At 41.1% G+C, this 21,014-nt stretch overlaps 1 long non-coding RNA gene across 8 annotated transcripts in view; it reads right to left on the minus strand.

Annotated features, from left to right (window-relative positions):
- Positions 1-21,014, minus strand: part of LOC126069186 (uncharacterized) — a 64,709-nt gene that overhangs the window by 26,914 nt on the left and 16,781 nt on the right. For all 8 annotated transcript variants that reach the window (XR_007515866.1, XR_007515872.1, XR_007515870.1 and 5 more), the window contains one exon: positions 17,943-18,134. This is a non-coding gene — a long non-coding RNA (uncharacterized LOC126069186). The remainder of the gene's footprint in view (positions 1-17,942; positions 18,135-21,014) is intronic.

Below are 21,014 nucleotides of genomic sequence, written 5' to 3' on the forward strand. Positions count from 1 at the left end.
GTTATATCTTCCTGGTCAATTGTCCCTTTAATCATTATGTAGTGTCCTTCTTTATCCTTTGTGGTGGATTTAACTTTAAAGTCCATTTTGTCAGAAATTAATATTGCTACTCCTGCTCTTTTTTGCTTATTGTTTGCTTGGTATATTTTTTCCATCCTTTGAGTTTTAGTTTGTTTGTGTCTCTAAGTCTAAGGTGTGTCTCTTGCAGGCAGCATATACACAGATCGTGTTTCTTTATCCAGTCTGAGACTCTCCGTCTCTTTATTGGTGCATTTAGTCCATTTACATTCAGCGTAATTATACGTATGTGTTTAGTGCTGTCATTTTGATGCCTTTATGTGTGTGTTGTTGACAATTTCATTTTCCCCTTATTTTTTTGTGCTGAGACGTTTTTCTTTGTAAGTTGTGTGTTCCTCATTTTCATAGTAGTTGAATTCATGTTTGCTGAGTCGTTATGTTTTTCTTGGTTTTTATTTTGAGTTATGGAATTGTTATACCTCTTTGTGGTTACCTTAACATTTACCCCTATTTTTCTAAGTAAAAACCTAACTTGTATTGTCCTATATCCCCTTGTTTTCCTCTTCATATGGCAGTTCTATGCCTCCTGTATTTAGTCTCTCTTTTGATTATTGTGATCTTTTACATCCTGGCTTCTATGATTCCCTATTTTGAGCATATTTTCTTTTTAAAATTAATCTTAATTTGTTTTTGTGATTTCCCTATTTGAGTTGATAACAGGCTGTTCTGTTCTGTGACCTTGTGTTGTGCTGGTATTTGATATTATTGATTTTCTGAGCAAAAAATTTCCTTTAGTATTTCTTGTAGCTTTGGTTTGGTTTTTGCAAATTCTCTAAAAAAAAAAAAGCCTGTGTATATCTTTAAATGTTTTAATTTCACCTTCATATTTGAGAGAGAGTTTTGCTGGATATATGATCCTTGGCTGGCAGTTTTTTTCCTTCAGTGCTCTATATATGTCATCCCATTGCCTTCTTGACTGCATGGTTTCTGCTGAGTAGTCTGAACTTATTGATGCTCCTTTGTAGAAGACCTTTCTTTTATCCCTAGCTGGTTTTAAAATTTTCCCTTTATCTTTGGTTTTGGCAAGTTTGATGATAATATGCCTTGGTGATTTTCTTTTGGGATTAATATTATATGGGGTTCGATGAACATCTTGGATAGATATCCTTTCGTCTTTCATCATATCAGGGAAGTTTTCTGCCAACAGATCTTCAACTAATCTCTCTGTATTTTCTGTTATCTCTCCCCGTTCTGGAACTCCAATCACATGCAAGTTATTCTTCTTGATACAGTCCCACATGATTCTTAGGGTTTCTTCATTTTTTTTAATTCTTTTATCTGATTTTTTTCAGCTATATTGGTGTCAACTCTGTTACCCTCCAGCTCCCCCACTCTGCATTCCAATTGCTCGATTCTGCTCCTCTGACTTCCTACTGAGTTGTCTAATTCCATAATTTTACTGTTAATCTTTTGGATTTCTGAATGCTGTCTCTCTATGGATTCTTACAGCTTATTAATTTTTTCACTATGTTCTTGAATAATCTTTTTGATTTCTTCAACTGCTTTATCAGTGTGTTCCTTGGCTTTTTCTGTAGATTGCCTTATTTCATTTATGAGGTCATCCGTGATGTCTTGAAGCATTCTGTAAATTGGTTTTTTATATTCTACATCTGGAAATTCCAGGATTGTATCTTCAATTGGGAAAGATTTTGATTCTTTAATTTGGGGAGTTTAGAAGCAATCATGGTCTTCTTCTTTATGTGGTTTGATATCAACTGCTGTCTCCGAGCCTCTATAAGACATTGTAATGATTTATTTTATATTTGCTCACTGAGTCTTACCTTGTTTTGTTTTCTTTCAATATACGTAGATGGGCTACTAGATTGCACTGTCTTGATTAAAAGAACTTTTTAAAAAATGAAGAAACTCTAAGAATTATGTGAGACTCCATCAAGAGGAATAACCTACGAGTGATTAGAGTACCAGAACGGGGGGATAACACAAATAGAGATAGAATTGTTGAACATTTGTTGGCAGAAAACTACCCTGATATTGTGAAAGATGAGAAGATATCTATCCAAGATGCTCATCCAACTCCACATATGGCAGGTCTTAAAAGAAAGTCATAAAGATATATTATATCCAAACTTTCCAAAACCAAAGATAAAGGGAATATTTTAAGAGCAGCTAGGGATAAACGAAAAGTCACCTACAAAGTAGAGTCAATAAGAATAAGCTCGGACTACTCAGCAAAACCGAAACGGGCAAGAAGGCAATGGGATGACGTATACAAAGACTTGAAGGGAAAAAACTGCCAACTAAGAATCATATATCCAGCAAAACTTTCTCTCAAATATGATGACAAAAAGCATTCCCCTTGAGAACGGGAACCAGACAAGGATGCCCTTTATCACCACTTTTATTCAACATTGTGCTGAAGGTCCTGGCCAGAGCAATTAGGCTGGGTAAAGAAATAAAGGGCATCCAGATTGGCAAGGAAGAAGTAAAAGTATCTCTGTCCAGAGCAATCTGGCGAGAAAAAGAAATAAAGAACATTCAAATTGGTAAGGAAGAAGTAAAAGTATCTCTATTTGCATACGATATGATCTTATACACAGAAAACCTACAGAATCCACAGGAAAACTACTGGAACTAGTAGAAGATGTCAGCAAAGTATCAGGATACAAGATAAACACACAAAAATCAGCTGCATTCCTCGACACAAACAAAGAGAACTTCAAAGAGGAAATCACCAAATCGATAGCATTTACAACAGCCCCCAAGAAGATAAACTGAGGAATATATATAAGCAGAGATGTAAAAGATCTATACAAAGAAAACTACAAGAGAGGCAGAACCAACATGGCTGACTAGGCAGATGCTCCTGCTGACCCCTCTTGCAACAAAGACTCGAAAAAACAAGTGAATCCATTAGATACATGGCAATCTACGAACCCTAACCATCAAACTCAGAACTAGGGAATTGAACTGAGTGACGGGGAGTGAGAATCCGCGCACTAAAGGAGCAAGCAGTCCCCGAGACCAGCGAGCCGTGCCCCAACCCTGAAATCTCAGGGGAGTGAGAATCTGCATGTGGTGAAGGAGTGAGCAGTCCCGGAGACTAGTGAGCCATACCACAGCCCTAAGCCTTCAGGGGAGCATGAAACTGCCTGCGCAGAAGCAGCGAGTAGTCCTGGAGACAGACGATCCATGCCCCAGCCCTGAGCCCTCAAGGAGCGAGAATCTACGCCCTGGGGCACCAACCAGTTCTGGAGCCCAGCGCGCCACACACCAGTCCTGAGCCCTCTGGGGAACGAGAAACTGCGTGCTGAAGAAGTGACCAGTTCCAGAGTCCAACAAGCTGTGCCCCAGACCTAAATTCTTGCAGAGCTTTGGGGCCAGAGCTGTGGAGATGATCATGGCTTCCTGAGACAAGGCAAGCAGGGATGCAACAGTAACCCCCTGGGGCAATCTCCCCGGGGACTCAGCCAGCACACACAGGCTACACATCCCTCCAGAATCTCAGAACAGTCCTCACCAAACAAGATAAATGAGTTTATCTATTTTACTCCCTCCTATCTATCCGATTCCTCCCCTCCCTGCCCCAGCTGGCTCCATTAACATTGGAATTCCCTGGGCCAGAGGCTGAAGTGCTTTGCGGGTTTTTTTGTCTTTTTCCTAACCTATTTTCCTAGCCTGGAAAAGCAGCAATTAACCATCAGGTGAAAATCCTTTCCTGATTTCTCCAAACTGGAATAGTAGTACAGAACCAGCACCACCCAGGCATAAGAGATCCACAGTCTTTGGCTTTCACCCCTACATGGAACCAGGTGGCTATTTTAATGCAAAGCAATTCTTTTAGCGATCTGACTGTAATTGTAGTAGCTGAGCAGTGGAAAGGGAAGTTTTGGAGGTCTGATACTGCTCTACCTACTAAACAGAGACCTCACTGATCTGCAGCAGGGAACTGAGTGCTGAGGCTCCATCCACACCACCTAACCACCTTCTAAAGGGGTCTGAGGATAGTGATGCCTACCAATTTTTAGAGGTATAAGCATTGGGTGTCTAAGCTACAGCTACAGAGCCCACCCACCAGAGCACTCTAGAGAACATAGACGCTCCTTCCTCACTGGCACTTGGGAGAAGGCTGTCAGCACCCTGCCCTCTGTGGAGTGTGACCCCCTGCTGATATTAGAAACTGGTGCATACAACCATCACCACTACTCCTCTAAGATAATAGGGGAGAGTCTACACCACACACTAGGTGACCCACTATCAGGACACCTGAGCTGATTCTATTCAAGAATAGTGAATAGGCTCATGGTCTCATAAACCTGGTAACAGCTCAGACCAGCTGGTAACAGGACATAAGTGATTCAAAGCCTCCAACAATTAAGTTAGAGCACTCTAGTAGCCCATCTGGGTGTAGTGAAACAAAACAAAACAAGAAGAAAGGACTCAGGAAGCAAATATAAAATAAATCATTACAATAACTTACACATGGCTCGGAGACAGCAGTCGATATCAAATCACATAAAGAAGCAGACCATGATTGCTTCTACAAACCCCCAAATTAAAGAATCAAAATCTTTGCCAAATGAAGATACATTCCTAGAATTGCCAGATGTAGAATATAAAAAACTAATATACAGAATGCTTTAGGACATCAGGGATGACCTCAGAAATGAAATAAGGCAATCTACAGAAAAAGACAAGAAACACACTGATAAAGCAGTTGAAAAAAATATCAAAAAGATTATTCAAGAACATAGTGGATACATTAATAAGTTGCATGAATCACAGAGAGACAGCATTCAAAAATCCAAAAGATTAACAATAAAATTACAGAATTAGACAGCTCAATACGAAGTCAGAGGAGCAGAACCAAGGAACTGGAATGCAGAGTGGGGGAGGTGGAGGATAAGGCAATTGACACCAATACAGTTGAAGAAAAATCAGATAAAAGAAGTTAAAAAAATGAAGAAACCTTAAGAATCACGTGGGACTCTATCAAAAAGAATAACTTGCGTGTGATTGGAGTTCCAGAACAGGGAGGGGTAACAGAAAATACAGAGAGAATAGTTGAAGATATGTTGGCAGAAAACTTCTCTGGCATCGTGAAAGATGAAAGGAGATCTATCCAAGATGCTCATCGAACCCATACAAGATAGATCCCAAAAGAAAATCACCAAGACATATTATCATCAAACTTGCCAAAACTGAAGATAAAGAGAAAATTTTAAAAGCAGCCAGGGATAAACGAAAAGTCACCTACAAAGGAGAATCAATAAGAATAAGTTCAGAGTACTCAGCAGAAACCATGCAGACAAGAAGGCAATGGGTTGACATATATAGAGCTCTGAAGGAGAAAAACTGCCAGCCAAGAATCATATATACAGCAAAACTCTCCCTCAAATATGAAAATGAAATTAAGACATTTACAGATAAAAACAAGCTTAGAGAATTTGTGAAAACCAAACCAAAGCTACGAGAATTACTAAATGAAATTCTTTGGTCAGAAAATCAATAATATCAGATACCAACACAACACAAGGTCACAGAACAGAACATCCTGATATCAACTCAAAGAGGGAAATCCCCAAAACAAGATTAATTTAAAAAAGAAAAAATATTTAAAACATGGAATCATTGAAGTCATTATGTAAAAGATTACAATAATCAAAAAAGATGGACTAAATACAGGAGGCATAGACCTTCCATATGGAAAGGAAACCAAGGTGATATAGGACGATACAACTTAGGTTTTTACTTAGAAAAATGCTGGAAAATATTCAGGTAACCACAAAGAGGTCTAACAATTCCATACGTCAAAATAAAAACCAAGATAAACATAACGACTCAGCAAAAATAAATTCAACTACTATGAAAATGAGGAACACACAATTTACAAACAAAAACTTCTCAGCACAAATAACTAAGTGGAAAAATGAAATTGTCAACAACACACAAAAAAAGGCATCAAAATGACAGCACTAAACTCGTACTTATCTATAATTAAGCTGATTGTAAATGGACTAAATGCACCAATAAAGAGACAGAGAGTCGTGGACTAGATAAAAAAAACACGATCCATCTATATGCTGCCTACAAGAGACACACCTTAGACTTAGAGACACAAACAAACTAAAACTCAAAGGATGGAAAAAAATATATCAAGCAAGCAACAATCAAAAAAGAGCAGGAGTGGCAGTATTAATTTCTGACAAAATAGACTTTAAAGTTAAATCCACCACAAAGGATAAAGAAGGACACTACATAACGCTTAAAGGGACAATTTACCATATTAAATATTTATGCACCCAATCACGGGGCTGCAAGATACATAAAATAAACTCTATCAGCATTGAAAAGTGAGATAGACAGCTCCACAATTATAGTAGGAGACGTCAACATGCCGCTTTCGGTGCAGGAGGACAGGACATCCACTAAGAAGCTCAATAAAGACACAGAACATCTAATTGCCACAATCAACCAACTCGATCTCATAGATTTATACAGAACACTCCACCCAACAGCTGCAAAGTATACTTTGTTTTCTAGTAGACATGGAATATTCTCTAGAATAGACCACATATTAGGTCATAAAGCAAGCCCTTGCAGAATCCAAAACATTGAAACATTACAAAGCATCTTCTTAGAAAATAAGGCCATAAAAGCAGAAATCAATAACAGAAAAACCAGGGAAAAGAAATCTAATACTTGGAAAATGAACAATACCCTGCTCAAAACAGACCAGGTTATAGAAGACATTAAGGAGGGAATAAACAAATTCATAGAATGCAAGGAGACTGAAAACACTTCCTATCAGAACCTTTGGGACACAGCTAAAGCAGTGCTCAGAGGTCAATTTATATCAATGAATGCACACATACAAAAAGGAGAAAGAGCCAAAATCAAAGAACTGTCCCTACAACTTGAACAAATAGAAAGAGAGCAACAAAAGAAACCGTCAGGCAACAGAAGAAAGCAAAAAATAAAAATTAGAGCAGAATTAAATAAATTAGAGAACAAATAAATAATAAGAAGAGTTAACAAGGCCAAAAGTTGGTTCTTTGAAAAAAATCAACAAAACTGATAAACCTTTGGCCAGACTGACTAAAGAAATACAGGAAAGGAAACAAATAACCCGAATAAGAAATGAGATGGGCCATATCATGACAGACCCAACTGAAATTAAAAGAATCATATCAGATTACTATGAAAAATTGTACTCTAGCAAATTTGAAAACCTAGAAGAAATGGATGAATTCCTAGAAACACACTACTTACCTAAACTAACACAAACAGAAGTAGAACAACTAAATAAACCCATAATAAAAGAAGAGAATGAAAAGTTAATTACAAAAACTCCCAACAAAAAAAAGCCATGGCCCAAATAGCCTCACTGTAGACTCCTACCACACATTCAGCGAAGAGTTAATACCACTACTACTAAAGGTATTTCAGAGCATAGAAAAGGAAGGAATACTCCCTAACTCATTCTATGAAGCCAGCATATCCCTGATACCAAAGCCAGGTAGAGACATCACCAAAAAAGAAAATTACAAGCCTATATCCCTCATGAACACAGATGCAAAAATCTTCAACAAAATTCTAGCCCATAGAATTAAACAACATATCAAAAAATAATCCACCACGACCAAGTGGGATTTATACCAGGTATGCAAGGATGGTTCAATATTAGAAAAACCATTAACGTAATCCACCATATAAATAAAACAGAAGACAAGAAACACGTGATTTTATCAATTGATCCAGAAAAGGCACTTGACAAAGTCCAATACCCATTCATGATAAAAACTCTCAGCAAAATAGGAATAGAAGGAAACTTCCTCAACACAATAAAGGGCACTTACACAAAGCCAACAGCCAACATCATCCTTAACGGAGAGATTCTAAAAACATTCCCCTTGAGAACGGGAACCAGACAAGGATGTCCCTTATCACCACTCTTATTCAACATTGTGCTGGAGGTCCTGGCCAGAGCAATTAGGCTGGATAAAGAAATAAAGGGCATCCAGATTGGTAAGGAAGAAGTAAAAGTATCTCTGTTTGCAGATGACATGATCTTATACACAGAAAACCCTGAGGAATCCTCAAAAAAAAATACTGAAACTAATAGAAGAGTTTAGCAGAGTATCAGGTTACAAGATAAGCATACAAAAATCAGTTGCATTCCTCTACACCAACAAAAAGAACATTGGCGAGGAACCCACCAAATGAATACCATTCACAGTAGCCACAAAGAAGATAAAATACATAGGAATAAATCTAACCAGAGATGTAAAAGACCTATACAAACAAAACTACAAGGTACTACTTCAAGAAACCAAAAGGGACCTACATAAGTGGAAAAACATACCTTGTTCATGGATAAGAACATTTAACATTATAAAAATGACTATTCTACCAAAAGCCATCTGCATGTACAATGCAATTCCGATCCAAATTCCAACAACATTTTTTAATGAGATGGAGAAACAAATCACCAACTTCATATGGAAGGGAAAGAAGCCCCGGATAAGTAAAGCCTTACTGAAAAAGAAGAACAAAGTGGGAAGCCTCACTCTTCCTGATTTCAGAACCTATTATACCACCACAGTAGTTAAAACAGTCTGGCACTGGTACAACAGATACACAGACCAATGGAACAGATTTGAGAATCCAGATATAGATCCATCCACATATGCGCAGCTGATATTTGAAAAAGGCCCAGTATCAGTTAATTGGGGAAAAGATAGTCTTTTTAACAAATGGTGCTGGCATAACTGGATATGATTTTGCAAAAAAATGAAACAGGACCCATACCTCACACCATGCACAAAAACTAACTCCAAGTGGATCAAAGACCTAAATATAAAGTCTAAAACGATAAAGATCAAGGAAGAAAAAATAGGGACAACATTAGTAGCCCTTATACATGGCATAAACAGAATACAAAACATTACTGAAAATGCTGAAGAGAAACCAGATAACTGCGAGCTAATAAAAATCAAACACCTATGCTCATCTAAAGGCTTCACCAAAAGAGTAAAAAGACCACCTACAGACTGGGAAAAAATTTTCAGGTACGACATCTCTGACCAGCGCCTGATCTCTAAAATCTACATGATTCTGCTAAAACTCAACCACAAAAAGATAAACACCCCAATTAAAAAATGGGCAAAGGATATGGGCAGACACTTCACTAAGGAAGACCTTCAGGCAGCTAACAGATACATCAGGAAATGTTCTCGATCATTAGCCATTAGAGAAATGCAAATCAAAACTACAATGAGATTCCATCTCACTCCAACAAGGCTAGCATTAATCCAAACAACACAAAATTATAAATTTTGGAGAGGCTTTTTTTATGGAGAGATTGGAACACTTATACACTGATGGTGGGAACATAAAATGGTACAACCACTTTGCAAATTGATTTGGCACTTCCTTAAAAACCTAGAAATAGAACTACTATACGACCCATCAGTCCCACTCCTCGGAATATATCCTAGAGAAATAAGAGCCTTTGCATGAACAGATATATGCACACCCATGTTTACTGCAGCACTGTTTACCATAGCAAAAAGATGGAAGCAACCAAGGTGCCCATTGATGGGTGAATGGATAAATAAATTATGGTATATTCACACAGTAGAATACTCTAAAAAAAAAACTACGCATCGATAAAGAACAGTGAGGAATCTGTGAAACATTTCATAACATGGAGGAACCTGGAAGGCATTATGCTGAGTGAAATGAGTCAGTTGAAAAAAGACAAATATTGTATAAGACCACTATTATAAGAACTTGAGAAATAGTTTAAACTGAGAAGAAAACATTCTTTTGTGGTTATGAGAGGAGGGAGGGTGGGTGTGTGGGAGAGGGGTATTCACTAATTAGTTGGTAGATAAGAACTACTTTAGGTGAAGGGAAGGACAACACTCAATACAGGGGAGGTCAGCACAACTGGATTAAACCAAAAGCAAAGAAGTTTCCTAAATAAACTGAACGCTTCGAAGGTTAGTGAAGTAGGGGCAGGGGTTTGGGGACCATGGTTTCAGGGCACATCTAAGTCAATTGGCATAATAAAATCTATTAAGACAACATTCTGCATACCACTTTGAAATGTGGCGTCTGGGGTCTTAAATGCTAGCAAGCGGCCATCTAAGGTACATCAATGAGTCTCAACCCACCTGAATCAAAGGAGAATGAAGAACACCAAGGACAGAAGGTAAAAAAGAACTCAAGAGACAGAAAGGGCTACATGAACCAGAGACTACATCATCCTGAGACCAGAAGAACTAGATGGTGCCCGGCCGCAACCAATGACTGCCCTGACAGGGAACACAGCGGAGGACCCCTGAGGGAGCAGGGGAACACTCAGATGCAGACCCCGAATTCTCATAAAAAAACCAGACTTAATGGTCTGACTGAGACTAGAAGGACCCTGGTGGTCATGGCCCCCAGACCTTCCGTTGGCTCAGGACAGGAACCATTCCAGAAGCCAGCTCGTCAGACATAGATTGGACTGGACAATGGCTAGGAGAGGGATGCTGGTGAGGAGTGGTCTACTTAGATCGGGTAGACACTTGAGACACTATGTGGGCACCTCCTGCCTGGAGGGGAGATGGGAGGGTAGAGGGGCTTAGAAGCTGGCAAAATGGATGTGAAAAGAGAGAGTGGAAGGAGGGAGCGGGCTGTCTCATTTTGGGGAGAGTAATTGGGAGTATTTTTTTTTTTTTAGCAAGGTGTATAGAACTTTTTATGTGAGAGACTGACTTGATTTGTAAACTTTCACTTAAAACACAAGAAAAATTATTTCAAAAAATTAATCTTAAAAAAGGATCATAAAAATGTCACTTTCCAGGAACCATTCCCAAAGACATCTCATCAGACATGGAAGGGACTGGACAATGGGTTGGAGAGAGATGCTGATGAAGAATGAGCTACTTGTATCAGGTGGACACTTGAGACTGTGTTGGCATCTCCTGTCTGGAGGGGAGATAGGAGGGTAGAGAGGGTTAGAAACTGGCAAAATCATCACGAAAGGAGAGACTGGAAGGAGGGAGCAGGCAGACTCATTAGGGGGAGAGTAAAAAAAAAGTATACAAGCTTGTATGTGACAGACTGACTTGATTTGTAAACTTTCACTTAAAGCACAAGAAAAATTATTTTAAAAAAAGGTAAAAAAAAGTCACTTTCAAAAACAAACACGAAACCATTGAAAAAAAAAAGAAAACTACAAGACACCACTGCAAGAAACCAAAAGAGACCTACATAAGTGGAAAAACATACTTTGCTCACAGATGGGAAGACTCAACACTGTCATAATGTCTATTCTACCAAAAGCCATCTACAGATACAATGCAACCCCGATCCAAATTTCAATGGCATTTTTTAATGAGATGGAGAAACAAATAACCAACTTCATATGGAAAGGGAAGAGGCCGTGGATAAGTAAAGCATCACTGACAAAGAAGAGCAAAGTGGGAGGCCTCGCACTACCTGATTTTAAAGAAACTATTTTTTTCTAGTTTTTTATTATACCACCATGGTAGTCAAAAAAAGCCTGGTACTGGTACAACAACAGATACACAGACCAATGGATCACAATAGAGAATCCAGATGTAAATTCATCTACTTAGGAGCAGCTGATATTTGACAAAGGCCTAAAGTCAATTAAATGGGGAAAAGACAGTCTCTTTAACAAATGGTGCTGGCATAACTGGCTATCCATCTGCAAAAAATGAAACCAGACCCATACCTCACACCACGCACAAAAACTAACTCAAAATGGATCAGAGACCCAAATACAAAATCTAAAATGATAAACATCATGGAAGAGAAAATGGGGACAACGATAGGAGCCCTAATACACAGCATAAACAGTATACAACGCACTACTAAGAATGCACAAACACCAGAAGAGAAACTAGGTAACGGGGAGCTCCTAAAAATCAAACGCTTATACTCGTCAAAAGAATTCGCCAAAGGAGTAAAAAGCCAACCTACACCTTCGGAAAAATTTTTTTGCTACAACAAATCCAATTGGTGCCTAATCTCTAAAATCTACATGATACTGCAAAACCTCAACGACAAAAAGACAAAAGGCCAATTGAAAAATGGGCAAAGGATATGAGCAGGCACTTCACCAAAGAAGACATTCAAGTGGCTAACAGATACATGAGGAAATAAACGCTCTAGATCATTAGGCATTAGAGAAATGCAAATCAAAGCTACAGTGAGATAGCTTCTCACCCCAACAAGCCTAGCTTAATCCAGAAAAACACAAAATAATAAATGTTGGAGAGGCTGTGGAGAGACTGGAACACTTATACACTGCTGGTGGGAATGTAAAATGGTACAACCACTTTGGAAATCAATTTGGCACTTCCATAAAAAGCTAGAAATACTCCTGTCTGGAGACGAGACGAGAAGACAGAGAGGGACAGAAGCTAACTGAATGGATATGGGGAATACAGGCTGGAGAGGAGGAGTGTGCTGCCTAACTACGGGAAGAGCAGCTAGGAGTACATAGCAAGGTGTATATAAGTTTCTGTACAAGAGACTGACTTGCTTTGTAAACTTTCACTAAAGCGCAATTTTAAAAAATTCAACTTAAAGACCAAAAAGCTAGAAATAGAACTACCATACGATTCAGCAATCTCCCTCCTTCAAATATATCCTAGAGAAATAAGAGCCCTCACACAAATGTATATATGCATACCCATGTTCATTGCAGCACTGTTTACAATAGCAAAAAGGTGGAAATAACCTAGGTGCCCATCAACGGAAAGAGAATGGATAAACAAATTATGGTATATCTACACAATGGAATACCGTGCAATGATAGAGAACAACGATGAATCCGTGAAACATCTCCTAACATGGATGAATCTGGAAGGCATTATGCTGAGTGAAATTAGTCAGTCACAAAAGGGCAAATATTGTATGAAACCACTATTATAAGAACTCAAGAAAAGGTTTAAACACAGAAGAAAACATTCTTTGATGGTTAGGAGGGTCGTTAGGGTGGGAGAGGGGTATTCACTAACTAGATAGTAGACAAGAAAATATGACCCCAAAAGACAGAAAGGGCCACATAAACCAAAGACTCCATCAGCCTGAGACCAGAAGAACTAGATGGTGCCCGGCTACCACCAATAACTGCCCTTGACAGGGAACACAACAGAGAGTCCCTGACGAAGCAGGAGAAAAGTGGGATGCAGATCTCAAATTATAGCAAAAAGACCAGACTTAATGGTCTGACCGAGACTGGAGGGACCCCAGAGGACATGGCCCCCGGATTCTCTGTTAGCCCAAAACTAAAACCATTCCTGAAGCCAACTCTTCAGACAAAGATTAGACGGGAGTATAAGACTTGAAATGATGCTGGTGAGGAGTGTGCTCCCTAGCTCAAGTAGACAGGTGAGACTAAATGGGCAGCTCCTGTCCGGAGGCAAGATGAGAAGGCAGAGGGGGACAGGAGCTGGCTGAATGGACACGGGAAATACAGGGTGGAGAGGAGGAATGTGCTGTCACATTGTAGGGAGAGCAGCTAGGGTCATATAACCACGTGAGTGTAAGCTTTTGTATGAGAAACTGATGGGAATTGTAAGCTTTCACTTTAAGCAAAAAAAAAAAAAAATCCCCTGAAGTCTCCTGAAAACCAACTGCTAAGTTGTCTTCAAACCAACAGTTTAGCTTAAATAGTAAAGAATGTCTGCCTTGGGCATTGTGCTCTTTTAAGAACTACCTACATGGGATCAAACTGACAGCAGGAACTCCAAAGATTAGGCAGGAAACTCAGGGGGCAGTGAGTTTATGTTAACGGGGGGGGGGGGGGGCGGGGGGGCGAACAACTCAGAAAAGGAGGGTGAGAATGTTTGCAGAACTTGAATTCTGCATGTAGAAACTGTTTAATTGGTGTATTTTCACTGTGTATATTCTCAGCAGGAAACCCTGGTGGCGTAGTGGTTAAGTGGTATGTCTGCTAACCAAAAGGTTGGCGCTTCCAATCCACCAGGCACTCCTTGGAAACTCTATGGGGCACTTCTACTCTGTCCTATAGGGTCGCTATGAGTCGGAATCAACTCGACGGCAAAGGGTTTGGTTTTGGGTTATATTCTCAACAAGAAAAATAAATTGTTTTTAAAAAGAATGTTTAATTCTTTTTGGTAAGAATATGGGCGATGGTTACTCTTTTGTTGTGATTTTCTATTTTTTTGTCTCAAGATAAAACATAAGGTAACAAATGACAGCAACCGAGGGTGCAGTAGCTGTTTCCACTCTCTGGCTCCGGACCAGCGCGGGCATGTTTGGTCCTCCGCCTTGAGACTGTGGGAGAGCCCAGTCAGTTCTCGGGATGGGAGGGCGCATTCACGGCCACCGCTTTCCTGCCTTGGTCCCAAGGCGGAACGTTGGGCACTGCCAGGGAAACAATGCCATGATTCTAGTCTCTCCATTCTAGCCCTCACCCTTCACCAGTAGCCCCTCAAATGAGAGGCACGGGTTCCCAGGTCTTCAGACCTCTAGTCATGCTGACTTTCTAGTCAGAAGCATCTCTCCCTTGCCGTGGCCCTCCATCCTGGCTTTGATGCCATCTGCCCCCTGCCACTAGACTGTGAACTCCTAGAGGGCAGAGACTGTGGTTTACCTCTATGCCTCCTACCGTCCCTTAGATAGCGTGGGCACTCACTGTATGGGAGGGGGCACGTTGTTCAATGAACATTTAGGAGAGATTCAAAGGCTGGCAGGTAGGAAACGTTTTGTACTCTCATGGTGGAGACTGCCACCTAGTGGAATGGAGTAGGCATGGCTAGTGACGAAAACAGGTCAAAGAAGAATGGAAAGCTGGTTCAAGCAGATATTCTCTTAAATAAAAATATTTAAGTCATACAATAAATAGAATGGTGGGGACCAAAGGAAGCTGTCTGTGTAAGGACGTGGCAGCAACAAAGTTAACAGGGTGTCAATATACAACTTACCTAGGACACAATGTTCTTGTTATCGTTAGCTGGGCCTTTCTTCCTGGTCCACCTTAGTCTGGAAGCTCCAGTGAAATCTGTTCAGCATCACAGGCTCACTGACAGATGGATGGTGGCTACACATGAGGGGCATTGGCTGGGAATCCAGCCCTGGTCTCCCCCATGGGAGGCGAGCGTTCTACCGCCGAAACACCAATGTCCCCCATAGGTCTCCTTTTTGCAAAGTTAAGGAACATGTCCCATCTCACTGCCAAGGGCTTACAAATTAACCCTGAGGGTCAGGGTTCAGGGTACTTATTCAAGGCTCCTCTGGACGTTGTGGTAGTTCCATACCTTTCAATTTATTCTACCATTTTTGAGCATGATTTACTTAGTGGGGAAATGACAGAAGTTGTCTACCAGAAGAAGTAAAAAATGGGGAAATTGTCAGCGGAGCAGGGGCGGGGGTCTGGGGAACATGGTTTGAGGGGACTTCTAAGTCAATTGGCAAAATAATTTTATTATGAAAACATTCTGCATCCCACTTTGAAATGTGGCGTCTGGGGTCTTAAATGCTAACAAGCGGCCATCTAAGATGCATCACTTGGTCTCAACCCACCTGGAGCAAAGGAAAATGAAGAACACCAAGGTCACACGACAACTAGGAGCCCAAGAGACAGAAAGGGCCACATGAACCAGAGACCTACATCATCCTGAGACCAGAAGAACTAGATGGTGCCCGGCCACAATCGATGACTGCCCTGACAGGGAGCACAACAGAGAACTCCTGGGGGAACAGGAGATCAGTGGGATGCAGACCCCAAATTCTCATAAAAAGACCAAACTTAATGGTCTGACTGAGACTAGAGGAATCCCGGCGGCCATGCTCCCCAGACCTTCTGTCGGCACAGGACAGGAACCACCCCCGAAGACAACTCATCAGACATGAAAGGGACTGGTCAGCGGGTGGGAGAGAGATGCTGATGAAGAGTGAGCTAATTATATCAGGTGGACACTTGAGAGTGTGTTGGCAGCTCTTGTCTGGAGGGGGGATGGGAGGATAGAGAGAGAGGGAAGCTGGCAAAATTGTCACGAAAGGAGAGACTGAAAGGGCTGACTCAATAGGGGAAGAGCAGTTGGGAGTAGGGAGTAAGATGCATGTAAACTTATATGTGACAGACTGATGGGATTTGTAAACGTTCACTTGAAGCTTAATAAAAGTTAATAAAAAATGGGGAAATCTCTTTTGCTAAAGGCTCATAGAATGAAAGATGAAGGCATGGAAAATTAACTGTTTCCATTTAAAAATTAATTCTTTAAATATTTGCTGGGTGTCCCAAGGCACTAGACAATGTTCTTAGAAAAACAGCTTTTAGAGATAGAAAACCTCAGGTTAAAATTGTACAACCCTTGTCTTCTCCACTTCAAATATAAGCCAAATAGTGGCTGTCAAACTGTCCAACATCGGAAGGGAGGAAACCCTCCTTGCTCAAGCTCACACATAACAGGTCTGAAGGCATGTGTGGGTTAAAGACCGCAGACGCAGTCGCCTTCAACACAATAAACTAGAGACGGTCAATCTGGACTTGGATCTTCACGGATCACACAGACTTGATGGTGCCAAGCTTGAGGGGCTCATTCTGAACAAGTGCCTCTCTTTGCCTCAGGGCAAAGGGTCTATTTTTTTTTTAGTTGAGCCGGTCAATATAACTAGGAAGAGTCCATGGACTTCAAGAGATAACGCCTCTGCTGCTTTAAACACTAGTGCAATAACAGAGCTCACAATAAAGTTGGATGACCTAGAGAATGCCTTTCGCCAGACAATTACAAAAGTTCCCAACTAATCCCTGTCTTGGCTCATCCCAGTTTGGTCAAACCTACACAATTGAGCCACACAAATGATCTTAGAATGTAACTCTGGCCATTTCACGCTCCACACCTGCTCAAAAACCTTCGATGCCTCCCTACGGCCTACTGAACAAAAGTGAAACAGCTCAATATGGCATTCAAGGCCCTTAAAAAGGTGGTCCCAACCTACCTTTGCAAACATATTTCACATAATTCTCCAATCATGATCCTGTGCTCAAGTATGTCAATACACATGCTTTCACCTCTCTACCCGTAGAAACATCAGGTCACCCCAAAGGTCATTAGGATCATTCCCAAGTGTTGTAAAAACCCTACCCAGAAGAGAAGTATGCTCAGAAGGGCTGTCCCACCAGACACTGCCTTTGGACAAACAGAGGATGGTCGGGTTTACACGTCTCAGCCTATCTCCGGTAGTGTCATGCTTGTTCTGGTGCTGACCAGTCCACTGTTTCCCAAACGTTTTGGGAGCTTTGATGTTTCATTGGTTCTACTTGCTTGTTCGTTTTTGGATTAAATTTGTAAAACTTAGCCACGCACCCTCAAAATACGATACCTTTTATAAAAATTAAAATCAGTTAGAATGAATTTGGCCTTCAGAACATTAGCGCAATTTTTTGAGCCATCTTGAGACCCTATGACACACCCTGGAATAACACAAAAGTGGAGTTGGGAATCATTGTCTTTGCAGATATGTGTAGCTCCCCGTTCTTTCTTGTTTCCACCTTCGAAATGGAAATTAACGATAATCCTATTTTCTCCCAAGCTTCTTACATTAAGAGACTTATGAGATACAATATGATATTTTATTTATTATATTTACTGTATTATATCATATCATATTACACTATGTATTTCTCCCACGCCTGGATATTATGAGAACACACACTGTACAGAAAGCACTTTGTTTTCCCTGGAATAAAGGACTCATACATAACCCAGGTAAAGCAATTTAACTGTAAGTCCAAAGTCTCTTATGATAGTAAGCATTCTAAATGCTACCCACAAAATATGAGGCTCTACCCCATGACTTGGTAACAGAGATATGAAACGGTTGCAGAAAGGCATTTCTGCTACTGAACTTACATTTGGCGACCACAGCGACTGGGAGATGTGGAACCACCACCCCAGCAAAATCGCCCTCGCAAAGGAAGGAGCCTTGGGGCTGGCTGGAGCTTCTGAACCGAGGAGTCTCTTCTGAAGGAGGATGAGTGTTGGGGACTTTAAGAAGATCCTATGTTTCAGTGTCCACTTGGTTCTCTGGTGACAGGTGTCTTTCTGCAGAGAGATTAGAAATGAAACACTAGGAGGAGAGGCTGGAAAACAAACCTAAGGCTCCCTCACAGGAGTACGTTTTGTTTGTACCGAGCTACCTTTTTAGCAATCACAAGTCAGTCAATTCTTTTTGCTAGAATTCTTTTACTGCAAATGTCTCCAAGAGGTTGAACTCCACGCAGCAGTCTGTGGAGACTATCAACATTAGAATGTAACTGGATTAGAAATAAGTGTCCTACCAGTCATCAGAGCTAGAAGAGCAAAACAAAAAGCTCATAAACAATATCTTCAACAAAACTAGGAGACAAGCCATCGCAATGAGAATCAAAATATGAGCAGGTTGAGACAAACCACCAGTAGCTCAGCATCTGCTGAGAGGAAGTAGAAGGAATAAATTGGGGCATCTGAACTACCTGAAAATAGGAATACCCCAAAATAGTTGTGACCCTAATACTTTGCAACATGTTTTCTCCTTTTCAAAAAGGGCGATTAAGAGCTTGACGTAGCCAACGCCATGATGAATACTCTAAGTAACCTAGAAGTTTTTTTTGCCTGTCTTCTCCTTTCCGCATACTTTGTTAATGACTTTGTTTTGTTCTGTCTGGCCACCTGTGACTTATGACCCCCAAACATAAAGATCAGAATCCAGATGTCTGGTATGTATATCTTTAGCCTGATAAGGAGATGTCCAGCATGTATCTCTTTAGTCTGATAAGGAGTCCCTTGTAATGTATAACCCATCCGGCCATCTGTGGGCTACGTGCCTAAAGACACTGCATAACCCTTGCAACAACAATATATAAGCTCTAATGGAAAAACTGCCTTTCGGGACTCCAGGAAGACAGCTTTTTTTTTTTTTTTTAATGTAAAACTGCCTTTCGGGACTCCATGAAGACAGCTAATGTTGCTGTCAGGCTCTTGAATGGTGTCACCTCCTAATAAACTTTCTCTCTCTTTCTGACTTGGAGTACCTTTCATTGGCTTGACTGCTCCAGGGCACAAACCCTAATCAGGCAACAAATGCTGGGAACCAATGTACAGCTCGAATTACTCTGGCCCTGGCCCATCTCCCTAAAGACCAAGCCCGTGGGAAGAATCCGGGAAGAGAGAAGCTGCACCCCTCCCCTGGTTGTGGAGGTCTCTCAACCTGTGGTGGCCCGAAGGTCTGGTGACAGGACACGACTCCACAGCAGTGAGCTCCAGATGGAGGGAGAAAGTTCAGCCATGATACGGTAGGTGGTTGGGCTTTAGGTATAAGAGCCTCTGTAAAAGCCGTAGGGGAGTTGGCTCTCATGGACTCCATCCAAGAATGGGTGACTGGGTCCCATAAGGTTGCACGAGAGACTGGTGAGGCTCCCAGTGCCAATGGGTACCCAGGGAAGTAAGATTCCAGTCGAGAGTCCACTAGGCCTTATTCTTTCTAACTTTCTAACTAATTTCAGAGGGGATCCCCTAACCAAGAGATGTCTTAAAATTTTGTGTAATCAAATGTGGCCTCAATACCAACTCCCTGGTGGAGTCACATGGCCTATGAATGGTTCCAGGGATTTGACACTAATCTGCAGCCCAATCTGTTTTGTACTGGAACCAACAAGTGGGATGAACAGCTGTATGTAGAATGTTTTATGACATTAGGGCATGAGGAAAAGGATAAAGCTTCTGTTTTAGTCCCTCTTATGCAGACCAAAGATGAAGATAAAGAAAGGGGTGAAGAACCGTTGAATGTTCTTCTCATTCCCTCACCTCAAAAACCCCCCTCAGCACCTATTCATGACCCCTCCCTGGTGGTATCAGAGGATGAAGATGAGAAGGTTTTAGAGGGGGACAGAGGAGGTCGGACAGATAAAGTTGCCTCACCCCACACTAGGAGTGGGATACAATTGGGCCCAGTTCCTCTGGGAGGGCCTTATACACTCTGGGAGGTATGAGTTCCTGCTGCAAAAAGGCCACCTCAGATGATGTGGGTCCATAATCTGTTCCTGGCTTCCGATTTGAACAATTCGAAGCAACGCTTTCTGGAGTATCAGTCAGACGCATGTGCCATGACTCAACACTTTCTCCACATTTTTCTACCCACCATCCTACATGGGCTAACTGACAGACTTTATTAGATGCACTCCTCACAGCCAAAGAAAGACGGATGGTCTTAGCAAAAGCCAAAGAAAAGGCAGAAGAAAAATACAATGAAGAAGGGGCTATAGACAGAGTACCAGCCAATGAAGCGGTCCCTGCTAAGGAGCCAACGTGGGACCCAAATACAGTGGCAGGCAGCGGAATCTCACAGCTTACTGAGGGTTCCTCCTGTATGTGCTAAAACATGGGGTACCTAGACAGATAAATTTTAGTAAGATCAAGGAGATCATTCAGGGGTCAGAAAAAAACCCATCAGCCTTCCTGGAGTGGCTCATGATGGGCTTGCTTAAGTATACAAACATTCATCCTGAAATGCCCCCAGAACGGTCCTCTGATCAGTATGACTTTTATTGGGCAGGGTGCTCCTGACATTTGAAGAAAATTGCAGGAGGTAGAAGGATGACTAGGGACCCTGTCTTTAACTCAATTAGTTGAAATTGCATTTAAGGCCTTTACCAACAGAGATCAGGTAAAGGAGGCCAAGAAAAAGAAAGAAAAAGACCAGGACATGAGGAAACAGGCCAATCTACTGACCGCTGCTCAAGGATCATCTGCAGGAAGACGACAAGACCAAGGTAAGGATGGACCCCAACTAAAGAAAAACCAAGGTGCATTTTGCAAGGAGAAGGGACACTGGAAAAATGAGTACCCCAAAAGAAAGGATGGAAAAGGGCCAGGCTAGATTGAAAGAGAGGAGAAGCTTTTCCAAGGACTTACGAAAGAGCAGGAAGACGACTCTGAATGACAGAG

The sequence above is a fragment of the Elephas maximus genome, chromosome X, assembly GCF_024166365.1.
Source record: "Elephas maximus indicus isolate mEleMax1 chromosome X, mEleMax1 primary haplotype, whole genome shotgun sequence".
NCBI classification, from domain to species: Eukaryota; Metazoa; Chordata; class Mammalia; order Proboscidea; family Elephantidae; genus Elephas; species Elephas maximus.